Here is a 20,374-nt window from a genome sequence, read left to right as displayed (position 1 = left end):
ATGGTTTTAACTGGAACACCCTTAACCCTTGATCACTTTCAAGGTTGATGTCAGTTTGTATAATTATTTAGATATTTTTGCACCTGAGAAGACAATGCTTTCGGAGATTGATTTCAGAGGCGTATGTATAAATCTCATATGTAAAACTTTTTTTCATTGAATGAATTTTTAGAAAGGATTAATAAAGATTTATACAAATGAAAATGTTAACATAACAATGAACACATAGGCTATGACTATGTGATAAACAGTGTAATGTAGCTACAAGTATTATACTGTTAAATCTCAATATAACTTTTCTAAACTGTAACTTCACTTCCATCATACTTTAGAGTTGTGTGGGGGTGGAGTTTATGAAGCGCAATCTGCTGTCACGTCACAATCAAGTTGCATTGTGGGATATGGAGCTGCCTGAAGTATACATCAGAGTAGGCTCGCTCCCTGTCAAAATTGAGGGGTTGAGGGTCTGTCAACAGAAACTTCCCTCGCTCACTTAATGAAATGGAACGGACTTCCAAAATGGCAGCAGGGATTCCTCCGAAGGGAAGTGCTTAGGGGAGTTAGTGAGGGGATGTTTAAAGTGAAGTGGAATGCAGGCTGATTCATATTTACGAATATGAATTGGTTTGTTTGAACGGTTAATTTAATTAAACATCATTTAATTAAATGAACCAGTAAAACATACCGATCCATCCATTTTCGTGTCGTCACCCAGAAGTGTCCACAGAAGACAATTTAACATCTTTGTTTTCGATTATGTTACATTGTGACAAATGCTGCTCTTAGGTCTTGTCCACACTAATACATTTTCATTTGAAAGCACATCTTTTTCTCTCCGTTTTGGCCTTCCATCCACACTGAGACAGCGTTTTCTCCACGAAAACTGAGCTTTTTGAAAACGCACACCAAAGTGGATAAATTTGAAAACACAATTTTTGTGTTGTAGTGTGGACTGTGGAAACGGATATATCTGAAAAGTATTATGTATTTGTTGCCATGTGATCTATCCAACCAAAAGAATCAAGATGGCGGCCCGTGTTATAGCAGACTGTTGTACTTGATAGTCACTTAAATAGCGTTGTTAAAAAATAAATGTTACTTTGTACAACCATCACTTTGTATTTCTTCAAAAGCAAAGGGAAGTTTACTCGGAATTGGTGTCCGTGACGGAAAACGAGGACAATTATGTTTCAGACTGTACATGCAATGGGGATTTTCCACATGCGCAGTAACATGATTTAAGCTTTTTCAAACGTTTCACTGTGGACGAGCAACATTTGGAAAACGCTTGAAAACACTAGTGTGGACGGAAAGCGTTTTGAAACGAAATGCCGTTTTCAAATGTATCCGGATTAATGTAGGCGTAGCCTTAGAAACCTTCAATTACTTTCCGTTAAACCAATTATGAATTAGGATCACCTTCAAACAGCACAATAAACTTTCAGAATCTTTGTCATTTTGTTTCATTTCATATATGACAGGCTATGTCTAATATTTATTGTTATCACAGTTTATTGTAGTAACTATGTAATTTTTTTATTGAAACAATGGTTATTATAGTCATTTTTTGCAAGGAGTTCTTTGCGGTTCCAACAAGTCAACAACCTCAATTCATATGATGTAGAATGCTAGTCCTCCTGTGATTTACAAACGCTGCTAATCGGCTCAAACGAATCATTAAAACTAACTGGTTCAAAAGAACCATTTATTCACGATTCGGACATCATGGTAGAGTAAGTGGACCAGATGTCTGAAATAACAAACATTCTATAATGAAAAACAGGGACATTTCTAGTTCAGTGGTAAATATGTCACTGAAATTTCACATGTTACCTATCTATTTATTAAAAGGGGGACAATTCAGATGTTATGTACTTTGAACATGGTTAATGTAGTAATGTGATTAACTTTTCCTGATAGGCACATACGTCATCCAGCGTCTATTTGATGTGTGTGTTTGCATCTGGAAGATGTAATTTTCATGTTGTTGCTTATCTGCAAGACATCTATTAGACATTCCTTCTCAGGTGTCAATAAGACATTGAGCAGATGTCTTTCAGATGTTTATCATTTAGAATGTTTGTAATTCTAATTTTTTTTTAGATGTTTAGCTGATGCTTTCCAAATGAAAATATCTAAAGCAGACATCTCAGAGATGTACGTGTGCTATCTGGGATGCTGTATCAGTCTCAGTGAAATGATCATTCTCTACATCTGTATATTTGTGATCTCACAAAGGGTACTCATTAATGCATGACCACCTCCAAGACTGAATGACATCAACGCCTCCATTTGCATCATCGCCTGTTTGTCTCGCCAGTGGTGTGCAGGTCACGTGAGTGAATGAGAGAGCTGGACAGGTACTGTCATTCCAAAACACATAGGAACTTTTGCTGTAGTTGTTATTGAACTAACAAAGAGACTGCAATGCCCGGGAAGAGTTAAAAATGTTGGGACATTGCTGGCTGTGGAAATTTAGTGTCTCTGCATAGCCTTTTGAAATATGACAATGTTAGTTTTTTTCCTGAACTCGTCAATGTGGATTATGTGGTTTGGTCGGCACATTTCTCTAAGAATTCTTTTGAGAACTATTGATTCAGACTTTGCAAAGGAACTTTGAAAGATGTAGCCGAACCAGCAACAGTGGACACGGCACAGTGAGAAACACATTAAATACTAATGTTTCTGTCTGTATTTGTTTGATATGCTAGGAATTGTATCATCAGCCATTTTATCACAATATAAACCATGATCAGGGCTCCAATGAAGAGGGGTTTGTGCTTTTTACACAGTTACGTTCCAAAGAAGTGTACAGTGTCTAATGAACTTTTGATGTGAGAGATAATTATTTTGTAGTTGTATAGTATAGTGGCTGCATCTTATCTGTCTAGTATTAGACACAGTGTCTCGTGTTTTGGCAGAAATAAACACATCTGGATGCCTCTTGTCATGTATTTAAGCAGCAAAATAGTTGGAGGGAGAGCCCATTCACGATCGAATGGTGAAAATGATCGTTAGTGTGAAACCGGGTTTCCCACGGAAGGCATTTTTAAGCAGCATCACTACAGAGGCGAACACTCAAGCCAACAGTCCATTCAAGCTGGATACTGATGTATTAACCCTTCACATTCGAAACTTGTATTTGTCTGGGGTATTTTCAACAGTGTGCCGACTTTGTTCAGTTTCCGATTGTTATTTTTGTCAAACTTTTGTGCTTCAAACATGTAAGCCAATCAAAACACAGTGGGCGTATTTTGAAGTCTTTAAGGGGCAGCACAGAAAACTGAGCATTTCAGTCAGAGGGCCAGAGATATTGTGAAAAAAAATTATTTAGTACTATACAATGACTGTTTTTGTACAAAATCCTTTATTGACATTACAAGTGAGCCTCAAGAAAAATAATTAAGTAAAAAAAAGAGCATGACATGACCCCTTTAAAGTTCTGACAATGTTCCCTGTTAGCAGGTACATGGAAAAACAGATAAAATGCATACTGTGTTAATAGATAGCTTAAATATTTCTTTCTATCTTTAGTGGCCATTAATTCAAAAATGGCCTGCAGACGTGTATTTTTATTGTTTTGCTTCAAATATTTATAAGGTTTGAGAGTGTGGTCTGAGATAGTAACTGCATCACTTTTCCATAAAATCCATGAACCTGTGAGGTCTTTGTTTAGGAAGTTGATTTTAGAGTTGTCATCTTAATGCTTGTTTGGGGGGGGGAAAGTGAAACACTGACAATGTCATTATAAATCTGAGTAAAATGTGCTACACCACCCCCCAACAAAAAAAATTAACTAAACTTGTTGCACATCACTTTAGGATTATCGTGAAGTGAGTTATACAATAATGGCTGATTAAAGCCTGCTATAATTACAGAGGGACAACTTTAAAGTTAAGAGCAATAAAGTTCATAGAAAGACCTTCACAATTAGAGCAAAGTACCATAAAATGCCTCTGAATGCAAGTTTAGAGTCTTGGCTTATAGCACCTCGGCTCAAAACCAATGCTTCTTGCACAGAACGTCCAGAAAAAAGTGCTGAGGTTCAGGCCAAACCCAGTCCAATATCACAAGCCAAGTCTATTTCAGTGACTTCTCTATGGTTCTGCGTCAAGTACTTAGCAATTGGTGTGAAATTGATCTTCAGCACAGGAAGGATAATTTTCTCACAGTCCTCTCAGATTTTGTGGGAGAGAGGGACACATGCTGCGATTCATATGTTGCCCAATTACAGCGGCAGAATCTATAAGCTTCCCATCCCTCACTTTCTTGCTAAACCAATCTGCTCTCCACATTGTTTTGTTTCCTTTTACTCTCCTTCCAGCCTTCTATGCTATCCCTGTCTCATACCATTCTTCACACTTGTTATGGTTGTTTGGTGGCCAGAACAACAAATTAGGACACTGAAGCACAGAACTTTCCTTCACAGATAAGAATGAATTACAGTTTTGCCCTGTTTTCAAGACCAGAAGAAATAAGAGGAACTTATTTAAAAAAAAAAAAAGAAACAAAGTGGCTATTTGCAGTAGGTGTAAATAGCACCTACCACACAGTGTATTTGCACTCCAATAGTCCTGTGGAAAGAAAACAAACTGGCTGTGACACTAGGAATGGGCAGATCGATCCTAAAGTATCGATACTTCTGATACTGATGTTATATCAAAAATATCGATCCTCACACAAAAATATAGATTCTAACATATATATAAATATATATATATATATGTTAGAATCTATTTTTGTGTGAGGATCGATATTCGATTCCTGTTTCTTTTATATATATATATATATATATATATATATATATATATATATATATATATATATATATATAAAACAAGGGATATTATTATTTGGTTACAATGAACATGAACAAGAATCATAAGCTTCAAAGTGAAATAAGAAGAATTAGGCTATATTAGCAAATACTTGCGAAGGATGGGAACTACTTTCGCTTAACATGCATGTTAAAAGACACAAGCAGACAAGCACTTGCACTGTCACGAGGCTTATTAAAAAAATATGGATCAGTGCCTTGTAGAGGTAATGATTGAAAATCACTGATCATGGTTTTACTACAATAATATTGTATTAGTAACCATGGTTAATTTTTTGGTAACAATAGTTTAACTAAATCCCTTGGTTAAACAATAGTTACTGTAGTAAAACCATGGTTAATTTTTGTAAGGGTAAACAAAACAGAAGACTAATAATTTTCTGTATAGGCTCACAAATGTAAATAATAATAATAATTATAATGACTTGAATTAAGACTAAAATCATATTTAAAACTACCCATTTTATCCCAAGAAATTGAAGAAAAAAACCCGCAACAATTTAATAGATGTATCGTATTGTATTGGTATCGACAATATTGGATTTGAAATGATTGGTATCGGATCAAAAAGAAAATAAGTGGTATCTCCCATCCCTATGTGACACCTTGTGTTGCTCCACTGTTGTAGTTGGAAACAGTCTTTCAAATCTGCCTTCTATCCAACTTTTTCCCATCCTGTTTCCTGTTTCCACTCTTAATATTTATTTTAATACTACTTATAATAATAAATTTAAATTAATGTAAAGTTTGATTGCCTCACAGTGATTTGGTCACGGTGAAGGTCAGGGAGTTGAGAGAAAGGTTTGATCCAAGTAAAATTAACCATGGTTTTATTCAAGTAATATTGTAGTAACCACGTTACCCCGTCTGTCGCTCACTTCGACGTTGTGTCGAAGAAGCGACACTAGGGGTCTCTCTTGAGAGCCTTTTGAATCTATAATCTATGAGAAAAGGCCAATGAGAAATTGGCAGACAGAATTTGCATGTCCCGCCCCCGGACATACGGGTATAAAGGGAGGGAAATGCGTCTGTTTCATTAAGAAATTTTCTTCGGAGCCGATTGGTTGTGTGAGCAGCGAGCTGCGATTCACAAAAACTGTTCCTCTCATCTCTCTGTTTGCTGTTGGATCTACAGCGCATATCAGTGGCTTTCTCCTTCTCTGCATTACAGTGCAGCTTTGCCCCTGGGTGCTTCGACAGTGCTTTTAAAAGAGAATATTTTCTAATGCTTTTTAAAGACGTCTTTCCGCCTCTGTGTAGTTTCTTGTTGCGGACGATTTCTCTCCACTTCTGACGGTCATAAAAACTGCCTCGCGTGCCTGGGCTGCGATCACACGCAGGCAGCGTTTTATGAATGGTTCATGTTCTAAGTGCGAGAACATACAATGGCAGCATTGCGGTCGCGGCTTTCTTTCTTCACGAGAGAAAGCCACTTCAGCCACCCCCCCAACCTACGGGATTGGGGCCGGCAATGCAGGCGATTTGGGGATGATGACGGGCTCGGTTTCGCCGGTTAAATTCCCTCAAACCACCCACCCCCCCGGCAGGCTTGCTTGCTTCCATCCGAGCTCGGAATGAGTGCGGCTCGCCTTGTGGCCAGACGGCATTCTCCCTTGAGCCCCCGGAATTGGATGACGACATCGCCACTGCATCGGAGAGTGTCACAGCGGCATCTGATGCCGATGACTCGCCTGGGCCGCCACCTTCGGGTCTGCTCGCCCAGTCTGAGGCTGACGCACAGATGTCCGCTATGCTTTCCCGGGCTGCCGCAAGTGCAAGGCTGGACTGGAGACCTCCGCCCCGCACCCCCCTCACGGCTACTAGATTGGTTCCTTGGGCCTGCACGCTGCTCACAGCCACGCAAACCACCCCCCCCCCGGCCGCAAAGGGCACCTTTTACTGCCCGAAACCGGCTTGGACAGAGCGGTTTGCGATCCACCTGTGTCCACCCGAGAATGGCTCCACCTGGCGGGATCGCCCAGTGCTCTCCTCCAGGGCATATAGGATGATGTCATTACTGACCTTCAAAACCTACAGCGCCACTGGACAGACCGCTTCCACCTTGCATACCATGGCCCCTCCTGCAACCCACCAGGCCAAGGCACTTCAAAATCTGCATTGGGTAGTCCTGTTCCTGATGTGCTGCGTTCAATGACCGATCGCGCCCCCCGGGGCCACGAAGGTCCCAGCGCCGGCACTCGGACTGGCGATGGCCACCCTTGTGGTCCAAGAACGTCATCTATGGCTGGACCTGGTTGAGATACGGGAGGTAGACAAAGCATGCTTTCTCAAACGCCCCCGTCTCCCACTCTCCCACTCCCCCACTCCACCCAGCAGTCCTCAGTGGTGAAGAATTAGAGGGAGGCCATCTCTTACATCATGCCCCGCCGCAAAGCTGCCAGCATGGGCCACACCCTGTCTGCTCGCTGAGGGCGTCCTCCTGTGGCTTTCTACATGTTTAAAATTAAACATGTATTAATACAGTAACCATGTTTAATTTTGTGGTTATTATGATTATACTACAAAATACCATGGTGATACTCTGGTTCCTGTAGTAAAACCATGGTAAAATTTGTAAGGTAAGGTTAGGTTTATGGGTAGGCAGAGGCCCAAAAACCATATAAAAAATATGTGCAATGCATAGGGGTGGCATATTATCCCTCCCCTACGAAGGCTATCCCTTCTGGTCCGAACCGACAGAAGGTCTATCAAAAGTGCCTACAATGGGCACATGGGTGTTGGAACTGGACCTTGAAGCCGTGGAAGAAGGTCGCCTAGTCTGCTGAGTCCCATTTTCTTTTACATCATGTGGAAGACTGTGTATGTGTGTGCAGTTTTCCTTGGGAAGTGATGGAACCAGTATACACTGTGGGAAGACGACAAGCTGGTGGAGGGTTTGTGATGCTCTGGGTAATGTTCTGCTGGGAAACCCTCCATCCGGCCATTCATATGAACGTCAATTTGACACATTCCAACTTCCTAAACATTGTTGCAGACCAGGTACACCCCTTCATGGCAAATGTATTCCCTGATGGCAGTGGCCACTTTCACCAGGATAATGCTCCCTGGGAATGGTTTGAGGAACATGATGAAGAGTTCAAGGTGTTGCCCTGGCCTCCAAATTCCCCAGATCTCAGTCAGATTGAGTGTCTGTGGGATGTACTAGACCAGGGTTTCTCAACCGGTGGGTCACGACCCACAAGTGGGTCGTTGATAATTCTGTAGGGGGTCGCAAGACTTCAGTGTTCACTAGCACAGCCAATCAGTGGGCTTCACAATAGGCTCATTGCAATACGTGCAAGTGCAACAAAATAATCTGTTAGTAAACGCATTGGCGGCTCAATCGGACTAAAAAGCCTTAACACCTAATCATATAAACGCGCACAGATTGAAACAAAAGTTGTGCATGTAAACATAGCCAGTCCTCCAACGAATCTGATTTTCGAATGTCTTACTTCATTATTGCCGTGGCTTCTAACGCTGTATTTCAACTATCCTATCAAAATAATTTATTATTGCACGGCCTGTTAGCTTGACAAAATGCATCCGTTTTTTAAAAGAAAAAAAGCAGAAGATTCGGAAACTCCTTCAACTTCAAAGGCAGCAAAATGTAAACTACGCAAGTACAACCTGGACTATATTAAATATGGATTTACTTCTGAAAACGCAACTTTTGGATCGAGTGCGAGCAAGGCCCTTGTTTGCCATTCAAATCGACGAATCAACCGATATTTCAAAGATGGCATTATTGCTTGCATTTGTACGCTACAACTGCGAAGGTGCAACACATGAGGATCTACTGATGTGTAATGAGCTCTCGACACGGATGACAGCAGATGAGTGTTTCAATTGCCTTGATGGCTATTTCACAAAGAATGGCCTGGTTTGGAATAATTGCATAGGTATTTGCACGGATGGCGCGGCCGCAATGACTGGCAAACATAGTGGTGTTGTGAGAAAAATTTGGGACAGAGCACCTGAGGTGACGTGGGTTCACTGCTTTTTACACCGTGAAAGCCTTGCAGCCAAAGAAATGTCAGTGCCCTTAAATGAGGTAATGGACATTGCTGTCAAAACAATTAATTTAGTGAATAACAGTGCTCTCAGTTCCCGCTTGTTTTCAATTTTGTGCGACCAGCTGGAATCAGACCACCGCCAGTTGTTATATCATAGTGAAATTAGGTGGCTCTCGCGAGGAAAAGCTCTTAATCGTCTTTTCGAAATGCGCAAGCAGGTGCACACATTTCTGGAGGAGAAACGGTCTCCCCTGGCAAAGCATTATACGGAGCCTGAATTTCTCGGGAAACTGGCATACATGTCCGATATCTTTGACCAGCTAAACCAGCTAAACCTATCCTTTCAGGGGAGAAACAACAGTGTTTTCTTGATGGCTGACAAAATTGAAGCATTCAAACGGAAGTTGGTATTGTGGGAGAAGAGAGTGCAGGAGAACATTTTTGACATGTTTCCTAACCTCACTGATGTTCTGCAGGAATTCCCTCACATCAGCACCGACATACAGAGAATTGTCCGGGAACACCTGACCAGATTAACACAGAAATTCTCTGATTATTTCCCCAACGACCGAAGAGTTGGAAATGCGTGGATTCGCGATCCTTTTTCAGTAGATCCAAGTGATGTGGATGTTGTACTCCCCATTAATTTGCAAACACATTTAATGGAACTTGCATCTGACGGCAGCCTGCAGCTGCAAACCAGACACGAATATCCTGAACTTGCAGAACGTGCAACGAAGTTTCTCTTGCCATTTAGCACTACCTATCTTTGCGAGTCAGGATATTCAACAGTGACTGCAACGAAAACAAAAAGCAGGAATAGGCTGACAACAGCTAGTTTGTGTGCAACACTACGAGTCGCAATTTCCAAAATTCCACCGCGTCTGGATATTATTATTTCAGAGCGGCAGTCTCAAGTGTCACATTAACGTGAGTAAAAAAAATCAGTTTGCCTCAGTCTGTCTATTGAAAATTTTTCTGTGTTTTTGTGAAATTAATTATAATAAACATAGGCCTACGGAGTAGTAGCCTATATATCTAAGAGGCATTTCAGTTATTGAATTATTTCCAGCCTTAGTGGGTCGTATGACTGGCATACGAAAAAAAAGTGGGTCGCAGTAGGCAAAAGGTTGAGAAACCCTGTACTAGACTGTGGCAGCGGGGGCGTGGTCAAGCGCCCGTCCGGGAGAGAAAAGCGGTAAGGGCGCTCACACCTGGGCTAAATTATGTCTAACACCTGTCTCTAATTGCAGTAGAGTGAGGAGAGCGGTTAAAATGCCAGCAGCCACAGAGGAGAGGGAGAGAGAACCCGTCGCCAACACAGAAAAGAGATACCCACATTTAAACTGGAGAAAAGAATTAAAAGAATCTTACCTTTGAAGTCAACGCTGTTTCCCGTGTCTTCCTTGACAAGAACCCTCACATAGACCAACAAGTCCGATCCACGGTAGGTCCACCTCGCTACTTAAAGGATCTGCTGCTAATATCTACAAGATACCTTCAGGGGTCTTGTAGAGTCTATGCCTTGGCTGGTCGGCGCTGTTTTGGCAGCACACAGAGGACCAACAGCATATTAGGCAGGTAATCATAAATGTGTTTATAACATTATCTAGGTATGATGACAAAGGCTATAATATTCATATTTTTATGCCTAAAATCTGAATTTAGTACATGCTCTGGTATGGTACTTACAGACAGCACTAGGTTCTGTGAATTGTCAATGGATTAGTAGTCCTGCAAGTAGACTACAACTTTGCACAAATGATCATATCTGACTACGCCCTTCTTTTGTGGGTGAGTAATAAGCTAATATGAGAAGATTAAAATGATACACTTTCATATATTCCAAGAACCAATAACGTGTTCTTCACTCAGGACTATCATGTTTAATGGGGCATGTGGCTGTTAAGCCTCTATGTTTAGAAATGTCACGGTCATTAAATTGAATAAGCAATCTTTTAAGGCAAATTAATTGGGTAGACCTAATCAAACCTCATTGGATTTTGCAGAAAATATACATATTCAAATAATTAGTAAATGCAATGCTGTGCTCTTTATAACATTTAAATATTTCAGCCTGTACAGTATGTATGCATAACACAGCATGCCGTAAAAGCCATTGGAAAGCATAACTGTTGCAATGGTAAGTGAGGACCCAAAAGCGATATAACAAAAGAGTCTTTTAATGTCAGTTCAGGAAGCAATAATGAAAAACACAAATGTCCTCCTTCAGAGAATGACAGCGAACATAAACAACCCGCAGAGAGGGCGATGCAAACAGAAGACTTCCTAGAGAACTTCAGTAGGCGTCACAAAGTAGCGGCCGGGGGTAGCAGTGAGCGGCGACTGGCTGCTGGTCTCCCCAGGGAGGGCTAGGGTCGAGAGAAAACACTAGCTGTATCCAGCTCCTCTCGCTGCGTCTGGCGAGCTGGACAGAATACAAATAATGGGTAGTTTAGATGGGAACAGGTAGTAAAGCCAGGCGGATGCCTACAGGACAGGACTTGGACAGAGACAAACGAGACAGTGCTTGTATTCCTTTGCGGGAGAAACTCTAGTGAGAATCCGACAAAGGAAGCAGCAAGAACAGAGAAAGAAGTAGAGAGCTAATCAGAGGAAAACGGGAACAGGTGGGAAGAGAATTAGCGAAGTATTCAGGGGAGATAAGGAACAGCTGGAGGAGGAGAAAAGAGGGAAAGGAGAAATGACCAAAGAGGGCAGCAGAGGGCGACAGAGAAAAGAGAAAGAACAGGGACAAGACATACCATGACAAAACAAAGACAAGACATAACAATAACGTCACAGGTTTTTATACACAGCTGAAATGTCATACGGATTCGTGCAAAGGGACACTTGAAGGAGAGCAGTAACCTGAAGTCTCTTCCCTGTTCATGAGTCACCTTCACGATGAGTGTCTCTTCACCAGCCACCCTCAGCTGGAATAAATATTCGATGCGCACTAAAGATAACTGTATCTGTTGCTGTTGTAAAGAGAATGGGAAGGTTTATAAGCAGAGATTTTTAATTTATATTAGCAAGATTTTAAATTTAGGTTTTACATTTATTAGCAATGTCACATTTATGCAGACCAATCATTATGGTGCTGACTGGCAAGCACTGTATTCCTCTTCTCTTTATCAACTTGAAAGTCCACCAAGAATGGTCAGTTAGAAAACAGGCTGGTGAATATTTAATACTGCTTGCACACACAGTTTGTAGCAATGTATTGCTTTAATTAGGCACAGCATGGTGTAACTGTACAAAGCCATCATGATAATGCCTCCAGGAATGCCAGAAGACAGACAGTGGTATTTTGGGGTGTATTGATCCACTCAGATAAGAGTTATGCATAGCTGAAAAAGGACAGTGAAACAACAGGAATGAATGCCAAATCCCATTCTGCAGTTGAAGATGGCCAAGTCAACATTAAATTAAAACTGACATGATTTACTTCCTTAATACACATCCCTGGTCTTATTAAAAACAATTAATCAGTGAATGTTATTACAAAGAAAAAACTAAGAAGTTTGTCTTAGTTTTTCATCAAAATGTAATAACTTGCTCACCTCTGAACTGTTTTACCATTTCATATGATGTTACCTAGGCCATACAGGCAGGGAAATAATGTTAACCAGTTGCTAAACAGCTTTTTAGGAATTGTTTTAGGCTACTGTTTTAGGAAATGTAGCCTTTCTAAAAATCTTGCCAATAGTAAATGCATTAACTAAGTGCCATTGTTAAAATAACTTTTATTTAAAAAAGAATGCTACCATTGGGATCATCGAGATTCTCTTGAGCAGGGGTGTCCAAAATATGGCCCCCCAACTGTTCTCTATGCGGTTCGCATGAGATATTTTAAATAGAATGGAATTTGGCCCTCTTTTGAGAAATTATATGTAATTCACATTTTGAACACTGGGTGTCGCTATCACATACACCGCATTTCAAAGCGCATTATATAGTGCCAAAGTATACTTCAGTTGTCCGCATTGCTGATCTCTCTGCACACATTACGCATGATGCAAATTTCATCATCAGCACAGTCCGCCCAGATTTTCTCATCCCATGGATGTGGTCCTCGTATGTGCACATTGTCGGTGCATATGCTGGCGATTGACTGTATTAAAAGATTATCACAAAGCAGTTGTAGTGGGCATGCATCAAGCACGTTCATATTTGTTTGTGGTCAGAATAGTATACTTTGAAATGCAACCGGGTCGGCCGGGCACGATCCAATCCAGAATGCAGAAAAATGAAGTATACTCAGGATTTTATGCATTCTCGTTCTCTTTGAAGTAGCCACTAGCTTCATCCACTGACAGAGTTAAACAGGAATTCCAGATTTCCACTTATGAAGCCAGGGCTAAACTGGTAATCTGTGCATTTTCCCGGTGGCCCGACAGACTTTGGGTCCATTCAGGGGCGGATTGGCCATCGGGAGAACCGAGCGGGCCTAAATGAGCCGTCGCGTTATGCAGAACGGACCACCAAATGGCGCCGCGATATGTAGAAAAGGACAGCGTTTTGGTTGTTTATAACAGTTGTCAGTTGAGGGCGCTATTTTGCTGCTGTAGTTTTTGACAGCTGCTCCAGCTAGATGTCAGTCTCAAATTCTCAATAAAGCTCATTTGGTATTTTTGGAGTACAACATATTGGAAAGAGGGGACATGCCTTATCCAACAGCTCAGCTTGTGGAAATTCTAGAATGGCTAAAATAGCTTACAGCAACTTTAAGGACATGAGAGAGTGCTCAATAAACTTGTTTTTTTTTGTCAGTACTGAATGCACTCAGCTTACAGTCTCGCAAATGTGCTTCAACTTTAAAGTAAAATATCAAGCATACAATATAAAGATGATGCAATAGGCAATCTAGTAGCATCCAGACCCTTTTTTAAGACACCTTATTTTTTTCTGCATCTGGTCCTAATAGAAAACATTTGGATACCCATGCTCTACATGGTGAACTTACCACCAAGTCCCATTCCAAAATCCCTCCCAAAAGTGGTTGCAAGTAAAATAATACTTTTATATACTGTTAAATGTCAAATGCACATGCAGGTCATGTGAGAGCGCATCTATGTACCGGTTGCTTGAGCGCGATTCTCTCCACTTGCACATGGATTTCCAAAGGTCTTGCACAAAACTGGACACACACTCTCAAATATGTTGCTCTCTTATGAAATTTCTCTGCTTTTGCTCAAGTGTGTGTGTGTGTGTGCATGCTCAAAATGTGTCCTGTGCACTTGCAAACTCTGTTCATTCGTACAAATATGCTGCATCTGTAGATGTGGTTTAACAAGGGAGAAATAGTAGTGTTTAAGGGAATTAACTTGCCATTTGGCCTGTAATGTTTTTCTGAAATGAAGCATAAAAAAATGGTTAATTTCATATTGTAAGAATAATATTCTTATGCTCAGTGATTATGTAAGAGGCAAATCAAATGGCACGTAAACCACCAACTAAGAACATCTGTTGCGACTCACGTCTTCTTAAGATATTCACATCAGTGAAAAACTGATTAATCTAGGATGCATAAAGTATTTTCCAGAACTCATATGCCACATACATAGAACATATGTGGAACAAAATCACAATGTGCCCACTATTGCAAGTTAAAAACAATATCGGGACAACGTGACTTCATGTGTTTGTGACAAATGCAGTTTCACATGTGATGTGAGTTTATCACGAGTATAGGCTAAAAAAACAGGTAAGTAATCACATTGTCATAAGAACAAACATGTATTTCTAATAGAAAAAATGCAAAATAGTTTCATATTATTAATATAATTATTTATAGCCGTTAATTACACAGCAGTGTATGACGTGTTGCTGAATGAGTCTGTCAGACTAAATTAAAGGCACAATCTTGTACATTTTATCAGCGAGGTTACTGTTTAAGACTTTGAATACCCCTGCATTAAACACAACTTGAAATGGACATGACATATGACGTGATAGCACACACTTATAAATGAGAGCATAAATCATCTATAGTTCACATTACCATTCATTAATGGCAAATGCGTTATCTGTTGGTAAGCTGATGGGGTACCTGACCTTTCAATGCGTATGCATCAGCAAACATGGAAGGGAAAATACAATCACTGCTTCCATGCACTAGCAATATTTCTTTCTTTATCAACAGCAAGCCACTACTTGGGATTTATTTCTTAAGGGCAACTATGCTGCCTTCTTTTTATCACGCAGATATATTATTTACAAGATGATTGCACATTAAAACCACTACAATGTTGTAATTACAGCAGATTTTTTGGACACTGACTTCCCTAGATTGCACATCACTTAAAGATAGCGAAAGCCAACTGGTATTCATCGTAATTTGGTTTTAATTGTTAATGTTGACTACAAATATTTTTTGTAAGTATTTTGTGTACTGTTGATCAAGAAAAATTATAAAACAATTTACTCAGACAATTTATGATGTGACAGGCAAATTCTCTGTAGCTAACACATTCTTTTGTTTTCCCACAAAAATCACTTGAACACACGTCTCGTAATTACTGCTTCTGAGCTTATACAGTAAGTAAGAACTTCCCAGGAGGACTTGAAAGCAGTATTACTTCATAGCCAGAGTGGTTTTCTAAACTTATGTTGCCTGAAACAATGCAGAACAAAATGCTATAAGTCTCTAGAGTCTTCGCTATTAACCTTTTTTTTTCAGAGATTTCTCCTGCTTTCGTGCATTGTTTAGTGTTTTAATGTGTAACTGTATTTCTTCTTCCTAAAATCAATGTTTAGGAGTGCTTGAAAATGTCTTCTGTTACACATGTAACCTCGGTTCCCTGAGTTGAAGGGAACAAGACATTGATGTAAGCACTATGGGGAAGTGTCCTTCACATGACCTTGTTGAAACCCTATACAATCACACCAATCCACTGATTGGCAATGGTGTCAGAGCCCCTCCCCATTAGGCACACAGTAGGCCTATATAAGCGGGCGCTCGGTCACCATTTCTTCAGAATTTCCTGATTGAGGGACAAGATTGAGACTCGTATTATGAAGCTCTGAAATAGTAGTGTGGCCAGCATTTGCAATGTCTCGTTCCCTTCATCTCAGGGAACGAGGTTACATGTGTAACCTGAGATGTTCCCTTTTGATTCAGTTCAACAATATCCCATCACGCCACATTACGTGACATTCCCACAGTTATAACACTAAATATATCTATTCATAAGGAGTCACAGGCCACAGGCCGATGACTTATATGTTATATTAAAGTGTATATGAATAGTCCCACAAGGTAGATGGCAGATGGAAACGAATGTAGTCTTGGATCTATATGAAACATATACTGTAGATATCCACAGTATGGATTAATAACCCTCATAACAAGTTTGGGAAAGAAGGTTTTATTTCTTATGGGAGTGCTTATGACTTTAAAAGAAGCAGTTCAACAGCATATAATTAGGTGGCTGTGTTGATTATAGTCGGTAGCCCACCCGTAATAAGGACTTGGGCTCACCCGCTTGAATGTATGAAGCGCTCTATACAGAGAGGACTTGTGAGGAGATGGATGCCACGTCCAGGTAATAAAACCTCGCAAACATGTTTTGTGAGGACCATCCTGCTGCCAAACATATGTCCTGTTAAGAAACACAGTTTGTCCATGCCCAAGAAGAGACTATGCCTCTGGTTGAATGCGATTTGACACCAAATGTGAAATTCAAGCCTGAAAGTGAGATCGCATCAAGGATCCAGCGAGAGAGCATTTGTTAGGAGATGGACATTCCTTTTGTGCATCCTCCATAACAAATAAAGAGTTGAACCTTGAGCGTTGACGGAGTAAGACCAGTGTCCAGCCGTTTTTGAACAATGTCAAAATTTCAGCTATGGGGCAATTCACCGGGTCTTTACCAGGTGAAGAGCACTAATTTGCAAACACGTGCCATTTAATAATATCCATGAGACATAATAGATGTCTCATGGATAGTGTTCAAAATGGTGTTCATCAACAACTAAGCAAATTCTGGCTCGTCCGATGTACTCCGTTCAGGGGCCACACATGTAGGTTCCACAGCACTGGCTGGGGATGCCAAATAATGCCTTGTTTCTAACCTTTCCTCAGGTGTATTTCCCGTGGAGGGCCGTCTAGTATTGCTATCATTTCCAGAAACCAGGACTGATTGGTGCAATTAACAGAACTGTTTCCAAGTCCTCTTTGACTTTGCTGATGACAGAATTAAGGAGGCACACTGAGGGAAAGGCATACTTGCCTTTCACGGGCCATTTGTGAGCCAGTGCGTCCATGCCCAGAGGGGCTTGGAACATGGAGGACCAGAGGGGACAGTGGGCATTCTCCGTGAAGGCTAATAGGTCGACTTCCGCTTTGCCGAATATTTCCCAAATCCTCATCACTGTCTGAGGATGAAGTCTCATTCCCCTGGTGTGACAACAGATCCGCTCTGAAATTCAGATGACCTGGGACATGTGTCGCATACAATGAGAGGCGATGACACCCGCTCCATTGGAGGAGGTGTTGTGTCATGCTCATTTATTGTGATGATCGGAGTCCGCCCTGGCGATATATGTATGCCACTACTGTTGTGCTGTCTGAATTAATCAGAACGTTGTGATGCACAATGTTGGAATGAAAAGCTCTCAAATCTAGAAAGACAGCCAGTAGTTATAGGCAGTTGATGTGCCACGCATGTTTCACATCTGTCCAGTTGCCGAAAGTCGGGCATCCATCGAACACCACACCCCAACCTGTGTTGGATGCATCTGTGGTCATATCACTTTTCTCCTGAAAATTTGATCCAGCATAACACCCTGTTGGTAGAAGGCTTGAGCTGTCCATGGCGCTAGATCAGCCAGACAGTAGCGCCCGAGGCTCCAGGCACAATGTGGAACGTTCCGCTTGAGCTAGTACTGGAGAGGTTTCATGTGTATCAGACCTAATGGTATAATGCGGATGCCGCTGCCATAAAACCCAGCATTCTCTGAAATGACTTCAGTGGCAATGTTTTCCTCAGTTTGAACCAAGACAAACACTGAAGAATGGCCAGTAAGCGCTCATTCGTGAAATGTGCATGCATGCTCACGGTGTCAAGACGAAGATTTGCTGGCTGGGGAAAAGTGTCCTTTTCAACCAGCTGACATTCAGACCCAGATTTTTCAGATGGCAAAGCAGGAAGTCTCTGTGTTTGCTAAATAGTGCCTCTGATTGGGCTAGTAATAGCCAATTATCGAGGTAATTCAAAGCATGCACATCGTTCATTTTCAGTGGGGTGAGCGCCACATTGATACATTTCATGACCGTGCGAGGAGCCAGAGACAGACCCAAAGGAAGGACTTTGAATTGATAGGCAGTTCCCTTGAAAGTGAATATCAAAAACTGCCTGTGATGCAGTGCAACTGGTACACAAATGGCCCATATCCAAAATGGTGCCACGGATGGCAGCCACGCTGTGGAGCGCTCCAATTCTTTTGCTGTTTTTGTTTGTTTATTCTGTGTTTAGTAATCTTTTTCCAATCAATTTCACCAGGGACAAACTGCTGAACATTTGGCAGCACATACCAGACAATCTTTTCCTGGTTTTTGACTATTTGGACACTTCGCTAGACATTTTAGTTGGAGGCAAAGCTGTGCTGTTCAAGAGACGCAGGTGAGGGAGACAAGCTGGTGCACTGGTCAGGCTCTGTCTGCATGGCTTTTGTATATGATTCAGTCAACATGATATTGCATCGTATCCTGCAACATCTGGACAGACCAGGGACATATGCTAGGATCCTTTTTGTGGACTTCAGTTCGGCTTTCAACACCATCATCCCAACTATTCTCCAGACAAAACTACACCAACTCTCTGTTCCCACGTCTATATGTCAGTGGATTACCAGCTTTCTGACGGACAGGCAGCAGCTAGTGACACTGAGGAAATTAACTTACAACACATGTACAATCAGCACAGGTGCAACCCAGGGATGTGTGCTTTCCCCACAACTCTTCTCCCTATACACAAATGACTGCATCACCAATGACCCACTCTGTCAAGCACCTGAAGTTTGCAGATGACACTACTGTCATCTGCCTCATCCAGGACGACGATGAGTTTGCATACAGAAGCAAATTTGAACAGTTGGCCATCTGGTGCAGTCAAAACAATCTGGAGTTTAGCATGCTAAAAACAGTAGAGATGAAACAGCACTGTGGCAGCAATGGAGTCATTCAGGTTCCTGGGCACTACCATCTTTTTGAACTACCACCATTGTGAAAAAGGCCAAGCAGAGTTTGTAAATCCTTCGCCAGCTGAGGAAGTTCAACCTGCCACGGGCACTGCTGGTACAGTTCTACTCAGCAGACAGATACAATGCCAATCAGAGGATTGCCGTAATTGTATAAGGGTTTCAACAAGGTTGTGCGAAGGACACTTCGCCATTGTGCTTACAGCAATGTCAAGTTGAATCGAAAACTGAATCAAAAGGGAACCTTTTCCCTCCCTGGTTCCTCTTAAAAATGTTGTCTTCCTCTTCTGCATTACAGTTCTATGTGCCATTTGATTAATTGACATTATATAGTTTCCTTATCCCTGAGTGGTGTGAATGTTTACAATTATTGTTTTCTCAGTTAATGCAGCCAAGTACTCCCTCATGCCCTCAAAGCAAATTTGAACATGTTTTTACATAGCTAGCAAGAATCTTTAAATTATGTACATAGAGACAGGGAGACTAGTGCTCTATACCTTCTCCAGTGTATACTTTATCATCTTCAGAGCCCTATTGCTGCTGTTCTCCTCCAATTTTATGTTTAGGAACATTGTAGAAATGTCTCAGAATCATACATTATTCACAAGCTAAGCCAATCACACTCATCCTCTACACTACAGTAATCAAACATTCATTCTTTGCTTATTGGACAGAAAGGTCTACATGCATGATCATCATAACAGTTTTGCTTGACAGAAGCTCCAATATGCTTGCACAACATCAGAAAAAAATAACAGATACCATAGAGCTTACCCACCATGGCGGCTCACTTAGGGCTCACTTATAAAGTTGTAGTAAAAGTTTCTAAATGCATTTAGGCTTTTAGATTTTTTTTTTTATAACAAACAATATATATATATTAATATTATCTACATTGACCTAGCCACATTAATTAGAAGCCATTCAAGGTCTTACCTGTGATTATGGCCTTATTACAGTATTACAAATGCCACTGTTAAACAATGGAAGATCAATGGTAACCTTTCAAAGGGCATGCTCACTTCAGAATGAAAGGGTCTGGACTTCCAATAATTATGGACAAATTATTGACCACACTTTCCTCCTATTTTATACTACCCCTGCCCTAATTGGCCACGTTTGTCTTCAGAAATTCCAAGAGATTACTTAGATCATTAGGCCTGTATCCTCATATATCCATCCATCCATCCATCTTCAACCGCTTATCCTGCGTACAGGGTCACGGGGGGCTGGAGCCTATCCCAGCTAACATTGGGCGAAAGGCGGGGGACACCCTGGACAGGTCGCCAGTCCATCGCAGGGCTATCCTCATATA

The sequence above is a fragment of the Xyrauchen texanus genome, chromosome 16 (assembly GCF_025860055.1).
Source record: "Xyrauchen texanus isolate HMW12.3.18 chromosome 16, RBS_HiC_50CHRs, whole genome shotgun sequence".
Classification (NCBI taxonomy): Eukaryota; Metazoa; Chordata; class Actinopteri; order Cypriniformes; family Catostomidae; genus Xyrauchen; species Xyrauchen texanus.
The sequence above is the reverse complement of the archived record's forward strand: the minus strand, read 5'-3'. Positions refer to the sequence as shown.